Genomic DNA, 25785 nt, shown 5'->3' with positions numbered 1-25785 from the left:
TCTGAAAAAGGCAGATTTGGGTCAATTGCAACATTGTGCAAATTTGGTGAAGTTTGTTGGCTTTTTTTCTGACCAGCAACAAACAAACAAACAAACAAACAAACAAACAAACAAACAAACAAACAAACAAACAAACAAAAACAATTGTGAAAAAAATCAAAATGTTTCATTTTGATGTTTTCTAAAGGGAACATTTCAGTTCAAAACAACTTTTTGTTTTGAAATTTACTCCACTTTTATTTAAAAAAAATGACAAATCTTTGAAAACACAACATTTCAGTTCAGGTTGAATGAAATATTTTGTTTAACCCCAAACGATTTTTTAAAATTTTCGGTCCAGCCAGTGGACTGAAAAACCAGGTATTCGCTCAGCCCTGCCAGTGACCTGGACACAAGGCAAATAAGCCCCGGCAGCAACAGGCCAGCAGGCGACTGGGATTCAGTTTCTGCCACAAATGTCATTTTCTACTTTGGACATGTCACCTAGGCTCTTAAATCAGTGGGGTGTGTCAGTGCCTAAATAACCTTAAAAATCTGGCCTGCAGTCTCTCTGTGCCTCAGTTGCCCACCTATGACCTGGGAGCCTTTCCCTACCTCAGAGGGGTCAATAAATACAGGATAAAGAGGTACTCAGTGCTTGACTGAGGGAAGCCCTTTGATCGCTGTTTCAGAACCTCTCCACCAGCAGAGTTTGAATTTGCCCTTTGCCGCACATCTTCCAGCATTCTCAGCCAGACCCGCTTCTCATGGTGCTGCCCCAAGCCTGTCTGTGATGGCTGTGGCTTTTCGTCTGGAACACATGCACTCATGTGGGAGTCTGCCATGGGCTTTATTACTTATAAATAATTCAGGAATAGTTTAGCAGTGTCTGTTGTAATTAAGAACACAGGTGGTTTCCTCCCAGCAAGTGGCTGTTACACTGAGTTAGACTGCAACTTTCCTAACATAGGCACAAAAAAGTATCTTCATAAATAAAATAAATGGTCTCCACGCAGATTCCAGAACCTGGTTCATATACCGAACTCATTACCGTGCCTTGGGAAAGTGTGAATCACTAGCAAAGCCCCTCTTCCTGGGCACCCAGCCTCTGCAGCACCTCAAGGAAAACAAAGGAATTCTGAGCCTGACTCGGTCATTCGATACTGCTAAGTCCTGGCTCCATATGGTGCTGTCCTGCCACTGCACCAGTCCCACAAGTTACATCCTGTAGGGAAGAATGAAACCCCATTTTGAAACTCTTTGAGAAGCTGGATTTCCTGCCACAGACTAGTTGTCTGTCTTAACATTTTCACTGCATTGTGTGTTCTTGTCAGCAGTTTATATATTCCGTTCCAAAGGCTAAGGCAAGCCACTAACCATGCTGGGCCAACGAGAGAGCAATTATTGCAGGTTTGAATGGCTAAAGCTTTATGATGCTGCTTAAATAACAAATGCCCTGACACTCGTCCTCACCCTCTGCAGAGTTTCCTGCGAGATGCTAGGTTGGAATTCCGTGAACTAGGCTCTCTGGAATGGTGTCAGCCACACCCAATGGTACAGAAGCTGTAACTTGTCATTGGTAGGGAACTGACCCTAATCTGCTCAGCTCAGCAATCAGGGAGCCCAGCCACATTACAAAAGCACCAAAGTCGGGGAACATGGTGTCACGTTACAGCCCATATTCTTCATAGAAATATGGTTATGATGTGAATATGGCATAACTAAGATATACTTTATGCAAGATGACTCATGTAAGGTATCATTGGAAAGGTTCTGATCTATTGAATGTGTTTATCCGATTTGTATCCATGCATCATTTTTGTATCTGAAGCTAGGAATATTGACCATGTATCTGTATTTCAAATGTGCTACTTTGGGTGACACTCTCAAGCAACCTTTCAGGTATGAAAGGCCAAACAATGTTAATGGCTTATTGAAGAAATGCACACAAGCACAAGAACTACCCCAGGAACTGTGTGCAAGAGAAACCTCTCAGAGATAGCTCTATGCAATGGGAACTGTTTGATACAGGACACAGCAAAAGAGCTTTCCAGCAAGTGGGGAGAAGGTATAAAAGGGGGACAATGACATCAGAAGGGCACCTCTCCCTACAACAATACACCTGGAAACACCTGAGGAACAAAGACTGAACTCTGAGAAGTGATGGTCCCAGATGAAGATTTTTTTGCCTGTGTATGAAATCCTGGGAAAGCCAAGGCAAATTGTGCCTTAAGAATCTGTTAGCCTGTTTATTGCTCAGGGTGAGAATTTGCTAATTTATATCCTATCTATCTAGTATGTTAAGCTCAGTTTGCGGGTTTTGTTTATTTACTAAGGTAAACTGCTTTGTTCTGTTTGCTATCTCTTATAATCACTTAAACAAAACAAAATCTGCCTTTTATAGTGAATAAATTTATTATTAATCCCAGTTTGTGCACATTCATATCTGGGATGAGGGTGGGGGGAGGGGGGCAAGAAGCTGTGCATACCTCTCTTCACATTGAGGGAGAGGGTGAATTTTTATGAGCTTGCACTGTGCAGATCTTTCTATACAGCACAAGACAGTATAATACTATTTTGGGTTTATTCCCCAAAAGGGGTGAACACATGAGTGCTGGGTAAATCCTCTCACACACAGCTGACTTCAGTCTGTGTCTGCACATGGGTGTGGCACTATCTGTGTGTGTGTGGCCTAATTCAGAGAAAACAGGGAGTGGGAATCCAGGCTGGTGCAGCACGAGGGGCTCAGTGAAACCCCAGTACATCAGGTGGCATCCCAAAAGGGGTCTAACCAGTCACACATGGTTACAACTTCTAGTAGTCAAGGAACTTTAATTATCAGGAAGGAGCAAGGCCTATTGGCTCATGCACTGTGACACTTGTGTTCTATCCCTGCCACTGACCTGCTGTGCGAACTTGGGTCAGTCACTTTGCCTCTCTGTGCCTCTGTTGTCTTCTCCACTAGTACTGTACACTCTTTGGGGCAGAGACTATCTCCTACTGTGTGTCTGTGCAGCACCCTGCACAAGGGGGCCGCTAAATGCTACTGTAATACAAATACAGGGTATAATACAGGGTTTAATAACCACTGCCAGGCTTCAGCCCAATTACATGACCCTGTTACAATATGGTTAAGTCTTCTGCACACTACCTGTAGAGGGATCTGGCAGCGACTCCTATGTTTAGCTCGTCTGACGCTTTCCTTTATAAAAGATTCTTATGAGCTTTCCTTTGAGAAGCTCTCACACCTCCCCTGTTTAAAGCAGGGCTTTCAGATGATGCAGGGACAAAGACCTGGGGCTAGAGAAGCGTCCCATGAACTTCTATTGTGGTCCAGCTGATATAGAAACTGTTAACTAAAAAAAAACGAAAAAGAAAAACACTGTTTTCTTCCCCTCAATTGCATCCTCAGCAGCAGCATTGGTAGCAGCACAACAACAACTGAACACGAACATTCCCAAGAACCAGGCCCGGCTGATGCTAAAGCAGCAGCCGACATCACACTGGGCATGCCTGGGCTCTGCCCAAGTGGCTGTAAGGGTGTGGGGAACATTGGGTAGCAGAGTGCCAAGTCTGGGCCCCCCTTCACCCAGCCACCTTCCCAACCCAGCAGCCCATCCCCCACTCTGATGCACCACATGGCCCGATTCCCACTTCCAGGGTGTGCGTGAGTGAGAGAGAGAGACACACACACACCCGAAAAAGAGGTAGGTAAGCTTCTCTACAACCATCCCAAAGTCCACTCCTGGGTCCAGCACATGGTGCCAGCAGCCCATTCACCACTCTGGGATAAGAGCCTTTGGCCACCAGCTAACATTGCTAGTCCTGTACCTCTGGTAGTAGCAGTCTGTGGTTCACAGTTAAAAGTCTGAGTTCAAATGCTGATGTATGATGACGAGGCTGTTACATAATAAAATACATTCTGACATTTTTCTTTTAATGCCCCTTCCCCCCTTTATATTTTAAAAACTGCGCAAAGACTATTATTTAGGATGCAAAGTCAAGCATTCAAAAATTCAGAAATGCCAGGTTTACTGTTTCTCACACAATTTTAATTCTGTCCCTTGTGTGTACGCATGATGACAGCCATGGCCCTAGTATAGATGACCTATACTGTTTTTTCCAGCTCTTGGTTGTAAGGTTCTTTACATGCAGCTTCTGCAACTTAAATTACTCTGAACAGGGTCAGGTCCTGCAGTCCTTATTTTATGAAATTTTACTCCTATTGAAGCCAACATGAGCTGTGAACAAGGAAGGTCTGTGGGACATGGTACAAAGAACTTCATGGATGCATAAAATCATAGAAGATTAGGGTTGGAAGAGACCTCAGGAGGTCATCTAAAACAGGGGTCTCAAACATGCGGGCCGTGGGCCGCATGTTTGCTGTGGCCCGCCAAGCTCCCCGTGACCCCTTCTGGTTATTTCCTGCAGCTGCCAAGATCCCCTCCCCCCATCCTCACCCCCATTGCACCTCGTCCCTGCTTCTGTACTTACCTCGAGGCGCTTCCTGCAGCCAAACAGCTGTTTGGAGGCACTTAGTGGTTTCCAGGCGGGAGGGGGGAGAAGCGGGGAGCCACGTGCTCAGGGGAGGAGGTGGAGAAGAGGCGGGGATTTGGGGAAGGGGCTGGAATGGGGGCGGGGAAGGGGTGGGAAGAGGTGGGGCAGGGGCGGGTCCTCATGGAAGGGGTGGAGTGGGGGCGGGGCAGTGTCAGTGATGCGGCCTTCGGGCCAATGTATTAGTCTTTGTGCGGCCCTCCTGGTAATTTGAGTTTGAGATCCCTGATCTAGTCCAACCCCCTGCTCAAAGCAGGACCAAACACCAATTAAATCATCCCAGCCAAGGCTTTGTCAAGCCTGACCTTAAAAATCTCTAAGCAAGGAGATTCCACCACCTCCCTAGATAACTCATTCCAATGCTTCACCACCCTCCTAGTGAAATAGTGTTTCCTAATATCCAACCTAGACCTCCGCCATTGCAACTTGAGACCATTGCTCCTTGTTCTGTCATCTGCTACCACTGAGGACAGCCTCTTCAGGTAGTTGAAGGCTGCTATCAAATCCCCCTCATTCTTCTCTTCTGCAGACTAAATAACCCCAGTTCCCTCAGCCTCTCCTAAGTCATGTGCCCCAGCCCCCTAATCATTTTTGTTGCCCTCCACTGGACTCTCTCCCATTTGTCCACATTCTTTCTGTAGTGGGGGGCCAAAAACTGGACTCAATACTCCAGGTGTGGCTTCATCAGTGCCCAATAGAGGGGAATAATCACTTCCCTCGATCTGCTGGCAATGCTCCTACTAATGCAGCCCAATATGCCGTTGGCCTTCTTGGCAATGAGGGCACACTGCTGACTCATATCCAGCTTCTCGTCCTCTGTAATTCCCAGTCCTTTTCTGCAGAACTGCTGCTTAGCCAGTCGGCCCCCAGCCTGTAGTGGTGCATGGGATTCTTCCATCCTAAGTGCAGGACTCTGCACTTTTCCTTGTTGAACCTTACCAGATTTCTTTTGGCCCAATCCTCCAATTTGTCTAGGTCCCTCTGGACCCTATCCCTACTGTCCAGCATATCTACCTCTCCTCCCAGTTTAGTGTCATCTGCAAACTTGCTGAGGGTGTAATCCACACCATCCTCCAGATCATTTATGAAGATGTTGAACAAAATCGGCCCCAGGATTGCAGGAGTAGGGAAATTTGAGGCACAATGGGGGACTGTCCATAAAATGAAAACCAGTTGGGGGTACAGCTTGTGTACTCTGCAGCTGAGCCCCTTCATGGTTTGAGTGCCCCTTACTACCTGTTATGTCTCAAGCTTTTGGATGTCACAAAAAGCTTTTTACAGTTGGGTGAATGGAAAGATTTGACTAGTCTTCTTAGGATTCCTTGTAAAAATAGCTACACACAATGTCATATCACAGGCTCTGCTAGAAAAAATAAATAATTCAAAGAGTAAAAGCAAGATTTATTTAAACTGTTTGAAACCCAGAATAAATCATTTCATCTCGCAATAGGCCCCAAACCATCTTGAGAGCATGTGCACATCCACTAGGAGGAAGTTAGCATCCAGAAATACTTTTTCATTGGTTAAAATTAGTTGTACTGAAAGTTTATCATTGATTTATTCTGCATAAAGTAACTCTGCTTATAATCCTCCTTCCGGATAGTTTCAGCACTATTGTTTCTGATGATAAGAACTTGTTGTAGCAACCTCTGTCCCTGACTACTTTGAAACCCTTGTTTAAATAAACATGCAGCTTGCAAGCCACATGCAGTTTAAATATGTGTCCCATTAAGAACTGGCAGGACATGAGCCTCTTTGCTTTCTTGCCAGTGTTTGGAATACAGTAGCATTTTCATTGTGTGGTAATAATTTATTTCTGTAGATTCAAAGGCCTTAGTATTTGCAGTATTTAAGGAAAGTTATGCCTAGTGAAAGGAAAGAGGCAGAAAGTATTCCCAAGAAGAGGGAACCAAAATGAAACAGGTAAATATTCAGGATGCTAATATTGGATCTGCCTAAAGAAGAGTGTAAAATTCTAGTCCTGAAAAGAGAAATCTTCCAGAATTTCCAAAGGGAGACCTCATGCGACGAGTCACAAGTCATCCAGAGAATATTTTATTTGAACTTCTGCCATTGCGAATTCAGCTATTGCTTCCCCAAATGTAACTTGGAAGGGCCCAGCCATGAGAGCTGAAGTTTTCAGTGAGGTAACTGCAGCAGGGAGCTTTTACAAATATGTTTAAATGCTGTAAGCTCTTTCCAGGAAAAGCAGACAGAACTTTCCACTAGCTCTCTAACAATTCTGTGAAATGTTCAGAGAAACCCAGCTGAAGGAGGTGTAATGGGGCAGGATTGCTGAAGAAATAAAAAGCAAAGGATGCTGGTGTCCTGCACCACACAGGGATGGATAGCACACTGCTGTGATGCTCAGAGCAGGGAGGCATGCACCAGACCCTACTATTCTAGAGGCTGATGCAGGGGCCCAGTAACTAGCCCCATACATTATATGTACATGTTCGCAGTAGCTACAGCTCTCCCCATAGTCACTGCATCACAAGTGACCAGTTCAGAGGACAACAACTGCCCTAGAAAAATAGGAAGCCCTTGAAGCTTGGGTGCTATTTCACACAGCCGGTGCCTATGCTGCTATTATTTTTTAAAAGTAAAACGGTAAATTATCTCTAAATTAGCAAGTGGTGGCTCTGCCAGTCATTTCACTGTCTGCAAGTGCTGTATGTCTGAATTTGTGACATTTTGCTTATCCTTATACACATATCAACATCACACACGCGCCCGTGCCCACACATGCCTGTGTTACATAAAGACTCATCTTTCCAGTTTGTCTCCTACATTTTGCTCCTTTCTTGTAGCACCATCTGCACAGAAAAAGCTCAAAGCCACACTGCTCCATGCTCTTTTGTTAAGAAGTGAACTTCTATTGCTGTCTTTGAGTCAATGTTTTCTAATTAGTTCACTATTAAAGGCTTTTGGTTGGCAAACCAGATTGCACTTACCCAGAATTTGTGGATTTAAACTTTGAATTCCAAACTAAATTAAAACTTCATAAATAATTTTGATTTTCCATTCATTAAGCAGAAATATTAGTGATTTACAGAATTATGATATGTTCATGTTTGCAAAGACCCCAATTAATAGCAATTAAATCATTATCTCTCTGATATAAATGGCTGAAGCTAGAAATGTTGCACATTGGTTTCTTTCCCACTCAGAATTTCTTACTCCCCAGCCTCGCCATTTCTGCATGTGTGGATTGTGAATGAGAGCATAGGTTTGGCAGGGGATTCCTTTTGTTCACGTTTACTTCCCCCTTTGGGGCCAGGTCACCCCACCTGAGTGGGGAAGAGGCCCAGGAAGTACAGGAGTTTCCCTGCTAGCATTTCAGATCCGTGCTCCCCTCCAGTTAGAGCAGTATGGAGAGCAGCCCTGGGGCTTGGGAACCTGCAACTCCACACAGGGTACGGCCTTCCCCTGCATCTGGCAAGGCCACCCCAGCGTTGCCAGGGGCTGCAGTACAGTGTGGGAGTTATGCCTGCCTGTTGCAGCATTGCCTCCAGGTGTGGTTTTTGCATGAGCATTTCCACCCCTCAGGAGAGGCAGATGCTGCAATGAGCAGCTGCACCTGCTCTAACCCAGCGCACAGTCTTGCCTGCAGACGCCCAACTTCATGGCTGTGTTGGGGCTTCCTGGCCCCCCCCCCAAGGTTCTACCCCCCCAGTATCCACTAGCTTCTGTTCCTCCCGTGGTGTCAGCCGCAGAGCACCAAGGCCAGTCTTTTTCATGGCACAGTGCGCTGCCTATTAAGTGCCAGTCTCCAGCAGCACGATAGCTGGACACCCTAACACTGAAGTAAAGAGGTTCACTCGTGGCCAGATCACATCCTCATGGCCAGGCCTGGCAGAGCAGTTGTCGTTCCTTCTCAAGCCCCCTGCTGGCATTGGCGTGTTCCCTGCAGTGATTTCTCTTCTGTAACTTGGCCTCCTGGCCAGGTCACTCTATTAATATGTAAGATCTCTGGCCCCGGACTCTGGGCTCATGCCACTTCACCAGAAGCTGGTAGGAGAACCCAGTTCCTCTCCCTACAGTGGGTTCCCAGCCCAGGAACCCTTTAACCAGCAGCCAAGGTCTGCACAGTCCCCCCCGTGCTGCTATTTCCCTGGCCTTCTTCCTACTCAGACTCTCTCAGGCTCCCCGCCAACGTCTCTGGGTTGACTCTTCTTTCAGTGCTAGGACCCCAGGGCTTATCTTTCCCCTGGGTTCCCACTGCCGAGAGACGAGAAGGAGAGGCTCTTTCCGTGCCTTTATACTAACCAGTTCCTGCCCAGCTTGGCTTCATGAGCAATTAAGCCTGGCTCTGCACCACCTGCAGTCAGATAAGTACCTGGCATCTCAGGCCACATTAACCCATTCAGGGCCTGCATGGGGTACACACCCTATCACAGCCAGCTTTACTCTCCCACTTCCCATGTCTGGCCCCTAAAGACTCCAAACCAGGCCCTCTTGCCTCAGCCTTTCCCCAGCAGCCTCCTACCTTTCCTTCAGGGACGACTTCTCTTCCTCCTTGTTCTTGGTTTTGGGGCTCAGCACTTCCTAAATTTATAACGGCCATTACCTGGATTTCAGAGATTTCAGAGTCTGTCACCTTTCCCGGTATTCTGAAAGAATTGCAGAATGGTTTTCCTAACTGGGCCTAATTTTCATTCTATTCTGTCCAGGTGTTGCAAAGAAAATGTTGTTACTCTAACTAAGGCTTCTGAGTTTTCCATATAAATATCTCCTTTCATTGGTACGCTCTGTGTAATCGCATAAGCGATGATCTAAGGTTTCCTGGACCACACGTATTTCACATAGTGCATCCTTATGTTTGTTAATTAGAAATAGATCACTATTTAATCCACAGTACAATTCTGAACCGAGTCATTTGCTCTGCCTCTCCAGGCCTTGGATTAGAGCAACATTTTCAACTGCTGGCCAAACTTCATGGAATTTCTTCCCCTTTGCTTCATGTGCCCACAGTTCTTGCCATTCCTTCCTTAGCTCACATTTGAGTCACTGTTGAAACCCCCAGTTTGCGTGAGGGGATCTAAGTCAACTTGTTTGTGCTTAATAACATTATTGACCTTGTCATCTGCCAGTTTGTTGCCAGATATTCCTACAAGCACTGGGATCTCCTCCTTCTCTGAAGCTCTCTGACCCATGGTAACCCCAGATGCTGCTCCCACCTCTTAACTGGCCAGCCTGGGAACCTTGGATCTGCTTCACTTCAAAGGGCCAGTGCCCCTGTAACATCATTCTGGGGCCCATGATAAACCTGGTGTAGGGACTGAGGGGACGTGGGGTACATCTCCTGACGGGGGCAGGCTCGGTGCCTGGCACTGAGGAGAGCAATTCTATGGGCCTGGCACCTCAGGGAAGCTCCTAGCTCCCCCAGCCCTGACCCTAAGAAATGAACGAAAAATTCAAGCATGGTGGCTTGTGGAAAAGTGAAACAACTGCCCTCCCCCCGCGCAAAGTCAGAGGCAGTTTGTTAAGGGTCAGAAGGAAAAGCTGCCAACAGGGTGACACTGCCCTGTGCTACAGGTAAATCCCTGTGTGTGGCCCTACAATGGCTCTGTGCTGACCCACAATGACGCGCGGCTTGGGAAGGCCTATGGTAGGAACTAGCAGCAAGCAGAGGGCGGCACAGGACACGGCAGATGCCGCTCATTAGCTCGGAACATTGCGGAGCAGGCTGAGCCATTACCTGCTTCATTCATAACTCAGAGCGAGTTCAAGTGGGCAAGAAGTTGGCCTGATGCCTAGGAGAATTTAGCACAAGATTAAAGAATTAATGAGAAAATGCAATATATTAAAGAATGAGAGATTTTGCTAACCTCTTACCTTGTCCTCGCTTTAATTGCTTTTAAAAATCATAGGATACAATGAATTATCTGATTTCTGCAAAAATAAAAGGTACTGAAAAAAATCAATGATAACTTGCAATGGGAGATGCTAGTTCAAAGGGGCCCAGAAGATCTATGAGGTGGGCTGGGATCAAAGGGGTTATGCCAGCAGGCCGCGGGCTCCTGGTTTGATATTAAGGAGCATGCCGTGTCACTTTGTTTCTTTTCTCTATGGCCCAGACCTACAAAGGGACTTTGATGTGCCTGGAAAATCCCCGGAACAGCACCGCGATCTATAAAGCCTGAGCTAGGCGCTCAGGCTCCTTGAACAATGAATGGGGACAGATGGTGCCTACAATGGGATCCCCAAAAACCAGCGCATGAGGCAGGGAGCCTGCTAAGCCGCCAAGGGGACATGCTGACAAGAAGGATGAGTCCTAAGGCCCCTTTCCCATCCCCAGAGATAGACGCCTAAATTCGGGCTGCTGGGAAGCACCTATTTCTGCTAGTGATCTGCAAACGGGAACCTGCCCCCCTGAGAATGAGTTTGGCACTTCCTCACACAAAGCAGCTGGAGGCAGAGGTGATGGTGCCCATCCATCTTCTCACTTTTATCCCCAGGGTTAGTGCATTCAGCTGGGATGGGGGCACCCAGATTCAATTCTGTCCTCTGGGCTAGAGGGGGAGAAGGGATTTGAAGCAGGGTCTCCCATCTCTCATGAGGGTGATCTAACCACTGGGTTATGGGTTAGTCTCATATGGGACTCGCCCCCTCTGTCCGATTGAAGCTGCTCCACTGTCGAGGGAGATGTGAATTTCTCAGGGTGCTCAGGCCTGTTCCAGGCAAGTCTGTAAATGCTGGCAGAGACCTGGGACTGGACTCCGCATTCTGTGGGATTCTGGCATAGTGAGTGGAGCACGGGGGTGACCTGTGCTGCTAACTGGACAGGCTGCCCCATTTCTCACCAGCCAGAGCTCTTTCAGGGCATGTAGCTTCGTGCCTGGACACGAGGAATTGCAGTGATCATGTCTGGGGAGTCGCCCAGGCACTGGCCAGCTAGCCAATGGGAGGGGTTCTCCAGCGAATTGTGGATGGAGGAGAGCGTTTTTTTTGTCACAATGGCTCATTGGGCACCAATTGTGACGCGTCCAGAAGGACGTAGGCCCTTGATCGTGGGGATGATACTGAGGAAGCGAACTCTTTTGGTGCTTCTTTTTTCTCACCAGCTTCAGCTCAGTTTCACCATGGCTCAGATTTAGTCGGCTGCCATTCGTTCAGGCGCTGATTTCAGCCAGGAATAGAGAGAGGATGCGTTGCCTTCATTTGTGATGGTGGGAGATTCGGCCCTGATGATGTAGCCTGAACAGGGCCAATAAACGATGCACCATTGGTTTCCCAGTTAGAACCTTTGCTCATGAAATCTCTTGCGTGTAAAGTTGGTTGATCTGAACCTTCCTTCCTTTTGTTTGTGAATTACTTGCTTCACTGACATCCTGACACGCAGGGACTTGTCTCCAAATGGCTGGGCACAGGGAGCGTTTTTCTCCCTTTGCAATTCGTGTTGGTTCCAATGTCAGATTTCTAGGCTTGGGCTGAGGGCAGGCTAGACCCCAAGTATTCTGCAAAATAGTCACATTCACTGCAAGAGACCACAGCAAATTGTCCCCTGCTAAATCTATGGGCCCAGTGTCCAACACCGGGGCAAGATTGTTGCTACTTATCCACACAGGACACGTGACTAAATAAAAAAATCTGTTTAAGTAAATGAAAGACAGCCGAAGGCACCAGGGAATTCTGGGATAAAGCTGCTGTTCCATTGTCCTAAAGACCCAAGAGGGAGAGTGAAAGATTGTTCAAACCTGGAGCTCACAGATACCTCAGTAGTATGCAGGATTTGCTCATCTGGTCAGGTGACTGGGTCTGAAAATTCCACCCCTCTCCCACCTGCTAAGAGTTTCAGGGAGTTTGCTGGTTTAAATCACCTGTTCAAAATGATTTTTACACTAAAATCTAAGTTTTAAATGATTTTTTCTTTTAGAATCAAATTAAAATGATGAATAAACCCCGATCTGTGAGCATACATGCCCTGAAAGAACTGTTTTCTGAAGAGATGCCCTGTTCCTGTCCTTGCTCACTTGGCGAAGGCAATGGTACTACTCCATGTTTACACCAGCACGGCTGAGGACAGAATCCAGCGCCCAGTCTCTTGGGTAACTATATACTGAGGCAGGTTTTAAAATGCATATTACTGAGTGGACAGATAGGACTGGCTCATTCTCCAAGCTGCTCTGCTCTATCAGTTACGTATGTATTGATTAATTTTTTATGGCATATTATTGAGGCAATAGACAGGAACACATCCAAATGGGCCTTGCTGTCTATATGGAATTCCTTACTTCAGAGACATGCAGTATGTCCTATCAGGCCACAGGAAACCTCTGGAAATGCCGGACTGTGTTTTATTAATTATTATTATTATATTTTATTATATGCTTTATTGTTATTTTAGTGTTATTATTTTATTTCTTGTTATTTACTGCATTTGTGTTCAAAGCAGCTGCTGTTTAAGCCACAATGCCACCACCATTGTTTGGGATTTAAAAAAACCCGTCTTAAAATGTTGAGTACTCACCCATTTATTACCACGGCATCATGTCACCAGGGGTGTGCTGCACAGAGAGGGGAGGAGATTGTGCCCGGGTCCCTACAATGAGTCAGTGCACCCAGGAATGGAACCAGCAGCCCTGATTCCCTGTCACCGACTATAACCACTGGAATGTGCTTCCTCCCTCTTCCTATACAGGGCAGCCCAGGGGCTAGGTTTTCAGAATGGGAGAGTCTGGGGATGGCTGCTCTTGAAACACCCATCTGTGCTCGCGCCACAAAGATCAAAGAAAGGGAGGGTGGTAACGCCTGTCCCAGATTCAGAGGGACAAGGGGAAGGAATCAAGGCAAGGAACTTCCAAAGTGGGCAGCAAAGGCAGAGCGAGCAGGCGGCCTGGCCAGGCAGGCTAACATCTGAAGGCAGCTCTCAAAAGCCCCAGAAAGTTGCTCACGCAGTGAGTAATAGATAGGGCCTCGGGCTCCAAGCCTGGCTTCCTCCATGGAGCCAAATGTACTTCTGGCACCCTCTCTAGGGCTGCAGTATCCCTGCACTTCACCTCCCGCCCCCTAGCCTGGGAAAGTCACACCTGCGTGGCTTAGATGTGGATTAGCCCAGGCCATGCTTGGCTCTGCGCGCCTCTGTTTGTTAGGCTATTGTCCGCCGTTCCCATGACAACAGGCTCTCCCTCTTGAGGCAAAAAGAAAAGGAGTACCGGTGGCACCTTAGAGACTAACAAATTTATTAGAGCATAAGCTTTCGTGCAGTAATTGCCAGCCCACATAGTTCTGGTTTTCACTGCACTCAGAAAGACAACAGTTGATCCCTGGCTCAGCTTCCCTGCACCGCAGAAAAACACCACTTAGTCACTCACTCCAGCTTCTAGGGACCCTGCAATCTGCCTGTGTAAACAGGCCTCCCAGAACTGGGCTTCAACCCCGAGATGTGCCCACATCGTCCTTCCAAACCCAGTGCAGGGGCCTCCTGCTTCCCTAAGCTTCATGCCAGACCTGTGGGTATCGCAAACAAAATCACTCCCCATCTTTTCATGGCCCAGATTCTCCTCGAATGCTGCAAAGATTCCTGTGTGCTCTGTGCAGTGTCCAATCTTTGATACTCCCTGCACAGGATCGTGTGCGCACTTGGGAACCCGGCAAAATGTTCCTGGGGTGTCTGTCGCACCCTAAGTGCAAATCCACAAACTACAAAGGTTAGTGGTAGAAGTAAGAGGCTGGGGAAGCTGCCCTGTCCCTCACATCAGCAGCACACGAGGTGTGTGGGATGAGAATTGGTTCCTGGTCATTTAAGAGGAGCCCTTTAGTTTTCTTTACTTCTAAGGGTGCTTGTAAATACATTACATCACTTGCCCCACCCTGTGTCCTTCTGGTGAGTGCGGAGCAGGGAGAGGGAGCAGCAAAACAGTATAGAAATAGAAAGTAAAATAAACACCCAGGGTAGAAGACAAGAAGGAGAAAGACGGGGGAAAATGGGCAAAAAGCGAGTAACTGCTGGGGGCTACCCCACCCCTGACTCCAGCAGAGAGTGGGATTCTTGAACCACCCATCCCTCACATGGCGCTGGAGACACCTGACTGAACTGAAAAGCTCTGTCCCCATCAGCATGCCTGGTCTCTGCTTTTGCCAAGGTCCCTCACCAAAGGCTCTTAAGCAAAGTAAACAGTCATGGGATAAGAGGGAAGATTCTCTCATGGATCCGTAACTGGTTAAAAGATAGGAAACAAAGGGTAGAAATAAATGGTCAATTTTCACAGCAGAGGGAAGTAAATAGCAGGGTTCCCCCAAAGATCTGTCTTGGGCCCAGGGCTGTTCAACATGTTCATAAATGATCTGTGAAAAGGGGCAAACAGTGAGGTGACAAAATTTGCAGTTGATAAAAAATGATTCAAGATAGTTAAATCCAAGACAGACTGCAAAGAGTTACAAAGGGATCTCACAAAACTGGGTGACTGGGTGACAAAATGGTGGATGAAATTCAATGTTGATAAATTCAAAGTAATTTACATTGGAAAACAATAATCTCAACTATACATATAAAATGATGAGACTAAATTAGCTGTCACCCCTCAAGAAAGAGATCGCTGAGTCATGGTGGATAGTTCTCCAAAAACATCCACTCGGTGTGCAGCGGCCGTCAAAAAAGCGAACAGAATGTTTGGAACCATCAGGAAAGGGATAAATAATAAAACAGAAAATATCATAATGTCACCCTATAAATTGATGGTACATCCACACCTTGAATACTGCATGCAATTCTGATCACCCCATCTCAAAAAAGATATGTTAGAATTGGACAAGGTACAGAGAAGGGCAACGAAAATGTTTAGGGGGAAGGACCAGCCTCTGTACAAGGAGAGATTAAAAAGAGTGGGACTGTTCAGTTTAGAAAAGAGACGATTACGATAGGATAAAAGTCTATAAAATCAGAGTGGTGTGGAGACAGTGAATACGAAAGTGTTATTTATCCATTAACACACTAACTGGGGATCACCAGATGAAATTAAGGGGCAGCAAGTTTAAAACAAACATAAGGAAGCACTTCTTCACACAACACACAGTCTACCGGTGAGACTCATTGCCAGGGGATGTTGAGAAGGCCAAAAGTATAACTGGGTTCAGAAAATAATTAGATAATTCATGGAGGAAAGGTGCATCAAGAGCTGTTGGCCAAGATGGACAGAGGCAAAAACCCCATGCTCCCAGTGTCCTTACACCTCCAACTGCCAGTTCAATAATTGCTCTGTTCTGTTCATTCCTGCTGAAGCACCTGGCATGTGCCACTGTCAGAGAGAATATTGGGCTATATGGGCCATTGGCCTGACCCAGTATGGGCTGTTCTTACATTGCAATCATAGGCCAGAATCAGATGGGAGTTAATTTGAGCATTACATTTTTGAGCATCATCTACCAGGATGTTTTATGGCATCATCTTCAACTGATGTTTGTTCAACAAAGGAAAGTTTGAGGGCTCTTTGGCTCATGGCATTAGAAAGAGGCTGCTAGGCCTTTCACCCTAGGTCTCCAATTTTTAATCTAGTCCAGGCTGGTCATGATTGAAATTCATTACCACATGATGGCTGGGTGTTCAGTGGCTTGTGAGTGGGTGCCATGCACAAGCTGCTGTCAGACACAGGCCACATGCTACATGAAGTCCGAACTCACCGGCTCCCTGGGGTTTGGCTTGATTAACACAGAAGTGAACTGTACTGCCACAGCAACATAATTCGTATCTTAGACTTTCTCCCAGGCTCCTCTGCTTTAGGATTCTACCCCCCAGACTGCTCCGTCTACTCCCGAGTGCCTCGCTTTCTGCAGAGCCACGCCCACCATCCTTCTAGACAAGTAAGATAATGAGACATCTGAGTGAGTCAGCAGAACCCAAGTAATGCTGCTCAGACGGGGTTAACACCTGCCAACAGGGTGAGGTGTTTCAGGCAACCCCGCCTGCCAGTTACATAGCACCTGTATGGGCTCAGCACAGTTTCTAAGGGACAACTGTTCACAGTGCAACTGACGCTAGCTGGCATCATTGTTCCGTCCGTCTCCACAGTGAGGCCAGGCCTGGACAGACCTGGTGACTGGCTTCCCCAAGTTGCAAGGGGAGGAATGGTGCACAGTGCTGGAGCAGGCTGGGAAACTTATCCTGCTGCTTTGCTGAAGAAATTAGTTCATTTTAAGAAAATAAACAAAGGGCGAATTCAAGACTCAAGTGGCCATAATTGTTCTACCCTGAAGGAAACTGAGAAATGAATCACCTTTCTTTCTTTCTTTCTTTCTTTCTTTCTTTCTTTCTTTCTTTCTTTCTTTCTTTCTTTCTTTCTTTCTTTCTTTCTTTCTTTCTTTCTTTCTTTCTTTCTTAAGTAAAAATAAAACTGTTTTTTGAAATCCATCCAAATTCAGCCAGCCTTCAAATGGATTCATCGATCATACCACATCTCCGCATTCAGAGCCTGCTTTACAAAAGTTTCTGTACCTACATCTCAGTGGTTACAACATGCTCAGGGTCAGGACAGAAAGGCAATGGAAAGGGAAGAGGGGGGATTTTATTATGTACACATGTCTGTGTTAAAACGTGGCCCATTCAGAATCTAGGTTTCCAAGTATTTCTTGAGGATAAGGAATCTTAAACAAGGCCCAAGAACTCTGAAAATCAAGGTTCTAAAAGTTCTCCAGCCGCTCTGATGTTTTCAAAGTGTGACATTTTTAATCACAGTCCTGCCTCCCATTCCAGATAGTCACTTGTATCCTCTTTCTGGGTCTCCAGCCAGCGGAAGAAGAGATTATTTTTAACATTTCATATGCCTTCCTGTCCACCACCTCTCAATATCACCGTCAGAGGATATGCCTGAGCCTGATGGCCTACAGCCCTGCTGCCTTTTCTTGGGAAGTCTGGTTGTGTGTGAGAGGCAGGGGACACAATCTGTGCTCTGTAAACTCCTCTGTGCTCGGATGAACCTAAGATGCTGTTTGGCAGGAACCCTGCCCGTGCTGCACACTTAGTTCAGAGGATGGTTGGAGAGTTGGCAGAGGGTGAGATGATCACTAGAAATGCAAGAAATATGGTAATTAAGCTATGAACCACAGTGGTCACAATTAAAAATAAAAATCTTTTTAGTGGAAGAAATCAGGAAAGCGTGTCTCTGAGATTAGCAGCCACGCACAAAACTATTGCTCTGAAACTGAAGCCCAGATAATCCTCTGGGTTTACAAAGTCTCCACACAGAATTATACTTCCCGGAAGACCTTAGTTACTGGGCAGAAAGCCAATCTATAGAAGAAGAAGCTTCCTTGAGGAGTCTCAACATTGCCGATAGCATGTGCATTGTTTTGGAGCCCATTCTGGGTGAAAAGAGGGGCTGTGAGTCTGGTTTATAGGCTCTTTTCTTCAGGCCAGCCAATATAACTATTTCTTTATTATTTGTATTGCAGTCATGTCCAAAGGCCCCAATCTGGATTGGACCTCCACGGTGCAAGGCACTGTACAGATGCCTAGGAGGAGGCAGCTCGGCCCTGAAGAGTTTACCGTCTCATTACACAGAGTGACCCAGGAAGCAGTTGCACTGATAGTGCAGAGGTGGGTCTTGAGGAATGATTTGAAGGTGGTGAGAGTAAAGGCCTTGTGGCTCAGGTCAGGGAGCACGTTCCATGCAAATGGCATGATGTGGAAGGAAATGCTGAGACATTTATGGGGAAAGCAGGTAAACTGCCATCATTGCAGAGAGAGGGTGGGGGTCGGTGATGCAATAAGAGACAAGGGAGAGGACCTGTGAAGAGCCTTGACGATGAGATCAAGAAAATTGAACTTGATCCAGTGGAAAATGTGGAGACGCAAATGAGGAGGTGACACGGTCAAAGTGGCAGTCCTCAAAGACGATCTCAGCTGCTGTTTTGTATGGACTGTAATGGGGCATATGGAGTAGGGGAGGCTCAGAGAACAGGAGAGATGTATAATTAAGATCTGAGATGAGGAGGAACTGGACGAGTGGGAAGGGCTTGAAATGAAAAATCAGGCGTTCATTTTTGTCCATGTTACATTTGAGTTGATGGTGATACGTCAGTGGGAGATGCCAGAGACATGTGATTGGACTGATAGAGACAAGTCACAAGGGGAAAGGTAAATTTTTGAGTGATTGGCATAAAGATGAAGATCGAGGGACATGATCATTCCCTTCTATTCGGAATTGGTGAGGCCTCGTCTGGAGTACTGTGTCCAGTTTTGGGCCCCACATTACAAGAAGGATGTGGAAAAATTGGAAAGAGTCCAGCAGAGGGCAACAAAAATGGTTAGGGGGCTGGAGCACATGATTTATGAGGAGAGGCTGAGGGAACTGGGATTATTTAGTCTGCAGAAGAGAAGAATGAGGGGAGATTTGATAGCTGCTTTCAACTACCTGAAAGGGGGATCTAAAGAGGGTGGATCTAGACTGTTCTCAGTGGTAGCAGATGATAGAACGAGAAGTAATGGTCTCAAGTTGCAATGGGGGAGGTTTAGGTTGTATATTAGGAAAAACTTTTTCACTAGGAGGGTGGTGAAGCACTGGAATGCGTTACCTAGGGAGGTGGTGGAATCTCCTTCCTTAGAGGTTTTTAAGGCCTGGCTTGACAAAGCCCTGTCTGGGATGATTTAGTTGGGGATTGGTCCTGCTTTGAGCAGGGGGTTGGACTAGATGACCTCCTGAGGTCCTTTCCAACCCTGATATTCTATGATTCTATGAAGCCTGAGTAAAAGAAGAAATAGTTCTGAAGACACAAAAAGTGGGGTACATATTACATGGAAACATTACACCCCAATGGCAATGCAGAAAATGGGCTGGCAGGATGAACAACCACGAGAAAAAAATGATTCTTCTTAAAGAATAACATGCTCTGATCTCAGAGTAGCAGCCGTGTTAGTCTGTATTCACAAAAAGAAAAGGAGTACTGGTGGCACCTTAGAGACTAACAAATTTATTAGAGCATAAGCTTTCGTGAGCTACAGCTCACTTCATCGGATGCATTTGGTGGAAAAAACAGAAAACAAACAAAAAAAAAGATCAGAAAACTGATCTGATGATCTTTTCTCATTGTATCTTTTCCCAGGGTGAGTTGTGGTGGGGAAGGGCAAGTCTCTGTTGAGCCTTGGTCATTATTACTCAACTGGAAATTTTTTATTTTAATTTCATCTTAGAAATGAGCAGTTTGGGAAATTCAGCAGGGCAGATTGACAGAGAGCATGAGTGATTTAGAAAGTCTCTTTTTACAGCCATGTTCCTTCAAATGCCTTCTTAAATCACGGAGAGGCCTGGATAATTTAAAAGACTCCATGCCCCATTTCAAGGCCTGTTCCTGGAAGTTTGTCTTTTCTTCTGATTTCTTCCAGTGGGGAGGGGGAATTGATCACAGAACACTGGGTGGAGGGGAGGTATGTCAGCACTAATATGCAGGATTTCAGTCTACAATATCTATTATCATTGGTCTCTGGAGTAGCATTTCTGTATATTGTGGTAGCGCCAAAGGGCTCCCGTCATGGAATAGAGCCCCATTGTTCTAGGTGTTGTACAGCCCAGAACAAAGAGGCGGCTTCTGCTCTAAAGAGTTTACAATCTAAAGACAAGATGCAGCAGATGGTGCCGGGGGAGCACAAGGAAACAAAGGCATACTGGTCAGTGTGCTGGGACGTGGTCACAGAGTACCACCTGCCTGGCTGTTCTCAAGTTCTTTGTAGGCATGATGGCAAAGGAGAGTTTGAAGGAGGGATTTGAAGGCGCGTAAGGAGGTAGCTTTGTAGATGCTTACGGGGGTGGGGGGCAGGAGGCGATAACTCATGAAGGGACGTGTTTGACAATTTAGCAAGTGGGTGATAGAGGCTGGCCTCATTAGCTGATCAGAAGCGGGAGTCGACATCGAGAGAGGATGTGATCCGTTCAGGTGGGGACAAACTGTGAAGGGCCTTGAAAGTAAAGACAAGATGTTTGAATCTGAGGTGGTGGTGAAGGGGAAGCCAGTGAGGGATGCAAAGAGAGGGGTGACATGGTCAAAGTGATGAGCCAGGAGAATGAGCTCTAAAACAGCACTCTGAACAGACAAGACTGCACTTCTTTAGGACAGAGAAGAGGAGGTTGAAGCTGTAGAGACATGAGATGATGAGGGCCTGGCCGAGAGTTTAGCTGTGTGGATGGAAAGGAAAGGCCGTATCTTATAGGTGTTGCTCAGGAAGAAGTGGCAAGATCTTGAATTGTCAAGGATCTAGAGAGAGCCAGAGGTGAGGATGGCACCCAGGTACAGGCCTGCATAACAAAGGTGGTATTATCCATCATCTAAATGGTCCATCTAAGAATGCTCTCTGCATGCACTAAGGCAGAAGGATCTATACTAAAGTGCCAAGTGGTGAGTGGTAGTTATGTGGCATGATCTTGTCCAAAATATAGTCATGGCCTGCTTGAATGATATGGAATTGCCTCTCTGGAGCCTTTTGTGGTAGGCTTAGACACTAGGAACACAGGTGCCGTGTAAAAACCTAGATATGTTAAGAGGTATAAATACATTGGATTGGATTGTATAATTTGTTTAGGGAATACTTAATAAATAAATTGGATTTCCTTATCTGATGTGTGTAGCAATGAAGCTAGAATAGAGTGCTCTCCTTAATGCAGTCTTTTCCATCCAGAGTAATTCTCAATGCCCAACCCGAGACACCTTGTGGAAGTCTGATTGTCTGGAAGTCTGGAAATCAGATTCCTCGAGAGACTGGGCATCCAAAAGCTGAGGCACTCAAAATCATTGGTCACATGTGGAAACTGAGGCTTTGTCTAGTTTCTATGAGCCATATATTTATGCCACTACATATACCAAGAAGCCCTGAGAAGAAGCTTCATTACTAAGATGTATTACTCAGATCAGTTCACAATTTAAAGTGCCATCTACAGAGTTAAACCTTATAAGTCATCCAAAATGACCAGCCATTACTTCCTAGAGAGTCACCTGACTGGCGCGTACCCCAGCTTTCGCTTGACATGAACGGGCCCCGGTCAGCCTCCATGGAGCATATTCTAGTATGAGTGCATCACTTCCTCAGTCCCCCGTAGGCCTGAATGGCCTGACCTGTGCATGTGCCACTACCCTGAATGGCACGTATCCCAGCCAGGCTGTCTGGCACAGGCCTCTTTATTTTCAAATTGCAGGTGAAATTAGCTGCTTTCCTCCCTTTCATTACTGAAGAAGACAGCGGAACAGTCCCCAAGATGATGAATGACTTTAGCTTCAGTTCCTTCAGACTCCTCTGCCAAACAGTGACTGATTAGGAAACAACTGGCCATCCCACTGCCTGCTGTGATGGGCATCAGTGAGAATGAATCAAGTAGGGACCCTTCTGTCATTTGTGTAAATAAGCCACATACCATCACTGTGTGAGTTGCCAGTGCCTTCATTTCCCCAGCAGTACAATGGGGAGAACGACTGCCCTGCCTCCCAGTGAGCTTCTCCTGCTCCAGTCACTCATCTTTGGAAAGAACTGGGAGTTCCTCAGAATGATGGTGCTATAAGCAAACAGCCCTCTGCCCAATCTATGTCTGGTTTAAGCCCAGGAATGAGCAGGAGAATGAGACCAATTCACCCCAGAGCCCATTCAGGAGAGTGAGACATGTAACTCCTCCAAACATTGTCTCTCTCAAGTAAGGACCAGCAATAGGCTAACCTCTGAAGGTTCAGGACAGGTCAGCATCCAAAAATCTGGCTGTCCCCTGAGGCTTTGTCTGGACATTGGGCTGCTAATCTCATGGGGAAGGCAGATCCCCACATAAGATTTCAAGTTCCCATTCAGGCAGGAGCAGTAACACTCTCGGGATCACTCCCCTTGCTGTATTTCTTAGAGGAGAGGAAAGTGATCAGGAACAGTCAGCATGGATTCACCAAGGGAAGGTCATGCCTGACTAATCTAATCGCCTTTTATGATGAGATTACTGGTTCTGTGGATGAAGGGAAAGCAGTGGATGTATTGTTTCTTGACTTTAGCAAAGCTTTTGACACGGTCTCCCACAGCATTCTTGTCAGCAAGTTAAGGAAGTATGGGCTGGATGAATGCACTATAAGGTGGGTAGAAAGCTGGCTAGATTGTCGGGCTCAACGGGTAGTGATCAATGGCTCCATGTCTAGTTGGCAGCCAGTGTCAAGTGGAGTGCCCCAGGGGTCGGTCCTGGGGCCCGTTTGTTCAATATCTTCATAAATGATCTGGAGGATGGTGTGGATTGCACTCTCAGCAAATTTGCGGATGATACTAAACTGGGAGGAGTGGTAGATACGCTGGAGGGGAGGGATAGGATACAGAAGGACCTAGACAAATTGGAGGATTGGGCCAAAAGAAATCTAATGAGGTTCAATAAGGATAAGTGCAGGACCCTGCACTTATGATGGAAGAATCCAATGCACCGCTACAGACTAGGGACCGAATGGCTCGGCAGCAGTTCTGCGGAAAAGGACCTAGGGGTGACAGTGGACGAGAAGCTGGATATGAGTCAGCAGTGTGCCCTTGTTGCCAAGAAGGCCAATGGCATTTTGGGATGTATAAGTAGGGGCATAGCGAGCAGATCGAGGGACGTGATCGTTCCCCTCTATTCGACACTGGTGAGGCCTCATCTGGAGTACTGTGTCCAGTTTTGGGCCCCACACTACAGGAAGGATGTGGATAAATTGGAAAGAGTACAACGAAGGGCAACGAAAATGATTAGGGGTCTAGAGCACATGACTTATGAGGAGAGGCTGAGGGAGCTGGGATTGTTTAGTCTGCAGAAGAGAAGAATGAGGGGGGATTTGATAGCTGCTTTCAACTACCTGAAAGGGGGTTTCAAAGAGGATGGCTCTAGACTGTTCTCAATGGTAGCAGATGACAGAACGAGGAGTAATGGTCTCAAGTTGCAATGGGGGAGGTTTAGATTGGATATTAGGAAAAACTTTTTCACTAAGAGGGTGGTGAAACACTGGAATGCGTTACCTAGGGAGGTGGTAGAATCTCCTTCCTTAGAGGTTTTTAAGGTCAGGCTTGACAAAGCCCTGGCTGGGATGATTTAACTGGGACTTGGTCCTGCTTTGAGCAGGGGGTTGGACTAGATGACCTTCTGGGGTCCCTTCCAACCCTGATATTCTATGATTCTATGATTCTATGATTTCAGCATACTGGCTTCCACACATGGATGTGATACCCTGAGCATGTCTGAGATAGGCAGCATCTCCTTCCCATTCCATATTCATGGTGGCTTTTTGAAAAGCCTCGGAATCACAAGTTGGATGTGAATGTGATTCATTTTTATGCAGGCTGCTTAGGAAGACATCATCCAGCTAGTCACATGACTGTACAATTCAGCTACGTACAGTATCTGTCAGGCCCCTGCATTTTAGCAGGTTTCAGACAGCACCATTTATAGGCTTAATAATACTTTATTCAGAGACAGGTTGTGATAATTTCCATCTCTCTGTTTCACAGATATGATGTAATTTGAACATGTCTAAGGAAGCTGGAATGGAGAAATTGTCTTGTGTGTATGATGAATAATCTAATTGAGAATAATATTCAATAAAGGCCAAGACAGGTGCTCTCTTCCCTTCTTGGGATTCCTAATTGCTGATGTGTGACCAGAATTTGTATGTCCTTTTAAATATCTTTCCAGTGGTTTCCCAGATTTATTACTCCTCCATAATACTGAACATTTGCATAAAAAAGGATTGAAAAATTAGCCTTTGCATTGGTATTTGATGCCTTCTCTAAGTGTGGACCTTGCGACAGCAAGATGTGCCTCATATCTGAATCAGAGAGGAGCTTAAATTCAATGTCAGAGCTGGAAACAGTTGTTCCTGAGCCTTCTGCATACAGATAGTCCATATCCAGTTGGACCTAAAAATCTTCCTAGCTTTGCTGTAGATAAGTAGATAAAGTCATCCCAGCCTTCATCGTATTTTCTGGGTATTCGCTACACTCAGTTATCAACGGCAAGTGCAGAAGTTGACTCCTGGAGGACAGTGGAACACGGAAGTATGTAGGGAGGTGCAGAGCTCTGACTACTGGTCCTCCCTGTCTTGGCTGCTCAGCTGAAATGGGGCAGCTGCCATCTTGAATTCCAGTCCATCCCCAGAGTCAATGTCCTTATCACAATATTGGCAAATGCTGGGAAATCCAGGCCAAAGCCCTCTCTTCAGCCCTGCAGCTGAGGTGGGTGAGGAGGCTGATTAGCAGGAGTGAAAACAGCAGCCACACAACATGGGGAGCTTTACACTGGATTATATTTCCATATTTTATCACGTTGCTGTTTTGGCTCCTCCTGTAGCTGAGCTTCTTGTGATGCTTGGGAGACAGCTTAGAACTGTCCGTGAGTTGTGTGCAAATATATACAAGTAACCCCTCCGGGAACTCATGGTGTGCCCAGGGGTCCAAGAGGCAACAGCAGGAGCGAGCTGTATTGCAGAGACAACAGAAGGAATCCTGGCTTCATCTGGAGTGGTAAATTCACAGTCAAATCTGCTGGAAGTCAGGCCCCAATTCCTGGCTTAAAGAGCCTGGCTGGGCTGATGCTACCGTAACAAAGCTTGCTGCTCCATAATACCCTCAGTGCATCTTGTTCCACTTTACCCCCTGCAAATAATTTAAAAGAAAGCAGAACATTGCACAGTGCAGCATTCGCTGTCCATTCCAAGAGCGCTCACTTCCAGAAACCTTTCCTCTGCTCATTAGAGTGTTTGACGGAGAGCCAGGGGCAGACCAATGCTCTCCTTCATCGGTGCGTTAGCCAGCTCCACAACTGGGACCACAGCGCTCTTTGGACACATAGGTCGGTCATGGGAAGGTCAGAGTTGTGCTTTGAACTGCTCTGCCAATAAGGCAAGTGGGGTTTTCATTTTTTATTTTGTTTTGGGTGTTTTTTCATGGGAGTAGGCAGTGCAGTGCACAGCAAGGCAGATACATTTAACTGGAGCTCCAGACCCTGCTGAAAATGTATTCTGGCTACTCCATTTGCCACTTAAGTGCAGCCAACTATAGAGCAGAAATGGTCTGAAAGATATTTATTTGTATTTTTCACCTAGCAGCACCCATCATGAACTAGAACCCCATTGTGCTAGGGGCTGTACAAACACAGAACACAGTCCCTGCCTCCAAGAGCTTACAGTTTAAGTAAGCTTAAAAATAAATAAAATATAGACCCATACCCACACATAAGCTTGATAACAAATGAACAGCCTGGGCTAGATTCTGCCACCCTTAATCACATTAAGTAGGCCCACGTTTCCAAATAGTCCCATTGAAGTCAATTGGGCTCATTGTGGAATCAC

Source organism: Dermochelys coriacea, chromosome 15, assembly GCF_009764565.3.
Source record: "Dermochelys coriacea isolate rDerCor1 chromosome 15, rDerCor1.pri.v4, whole genome shotgun sequence".
Taxonomy (NCBI): Eukaryota; Metazoa; Chordata; order Testudines; family Dermochelyidae; genus Dermochelys; species Dermochelys coriacea.
Note: the sequence above shows the minus strand (reverse complement) of the source record.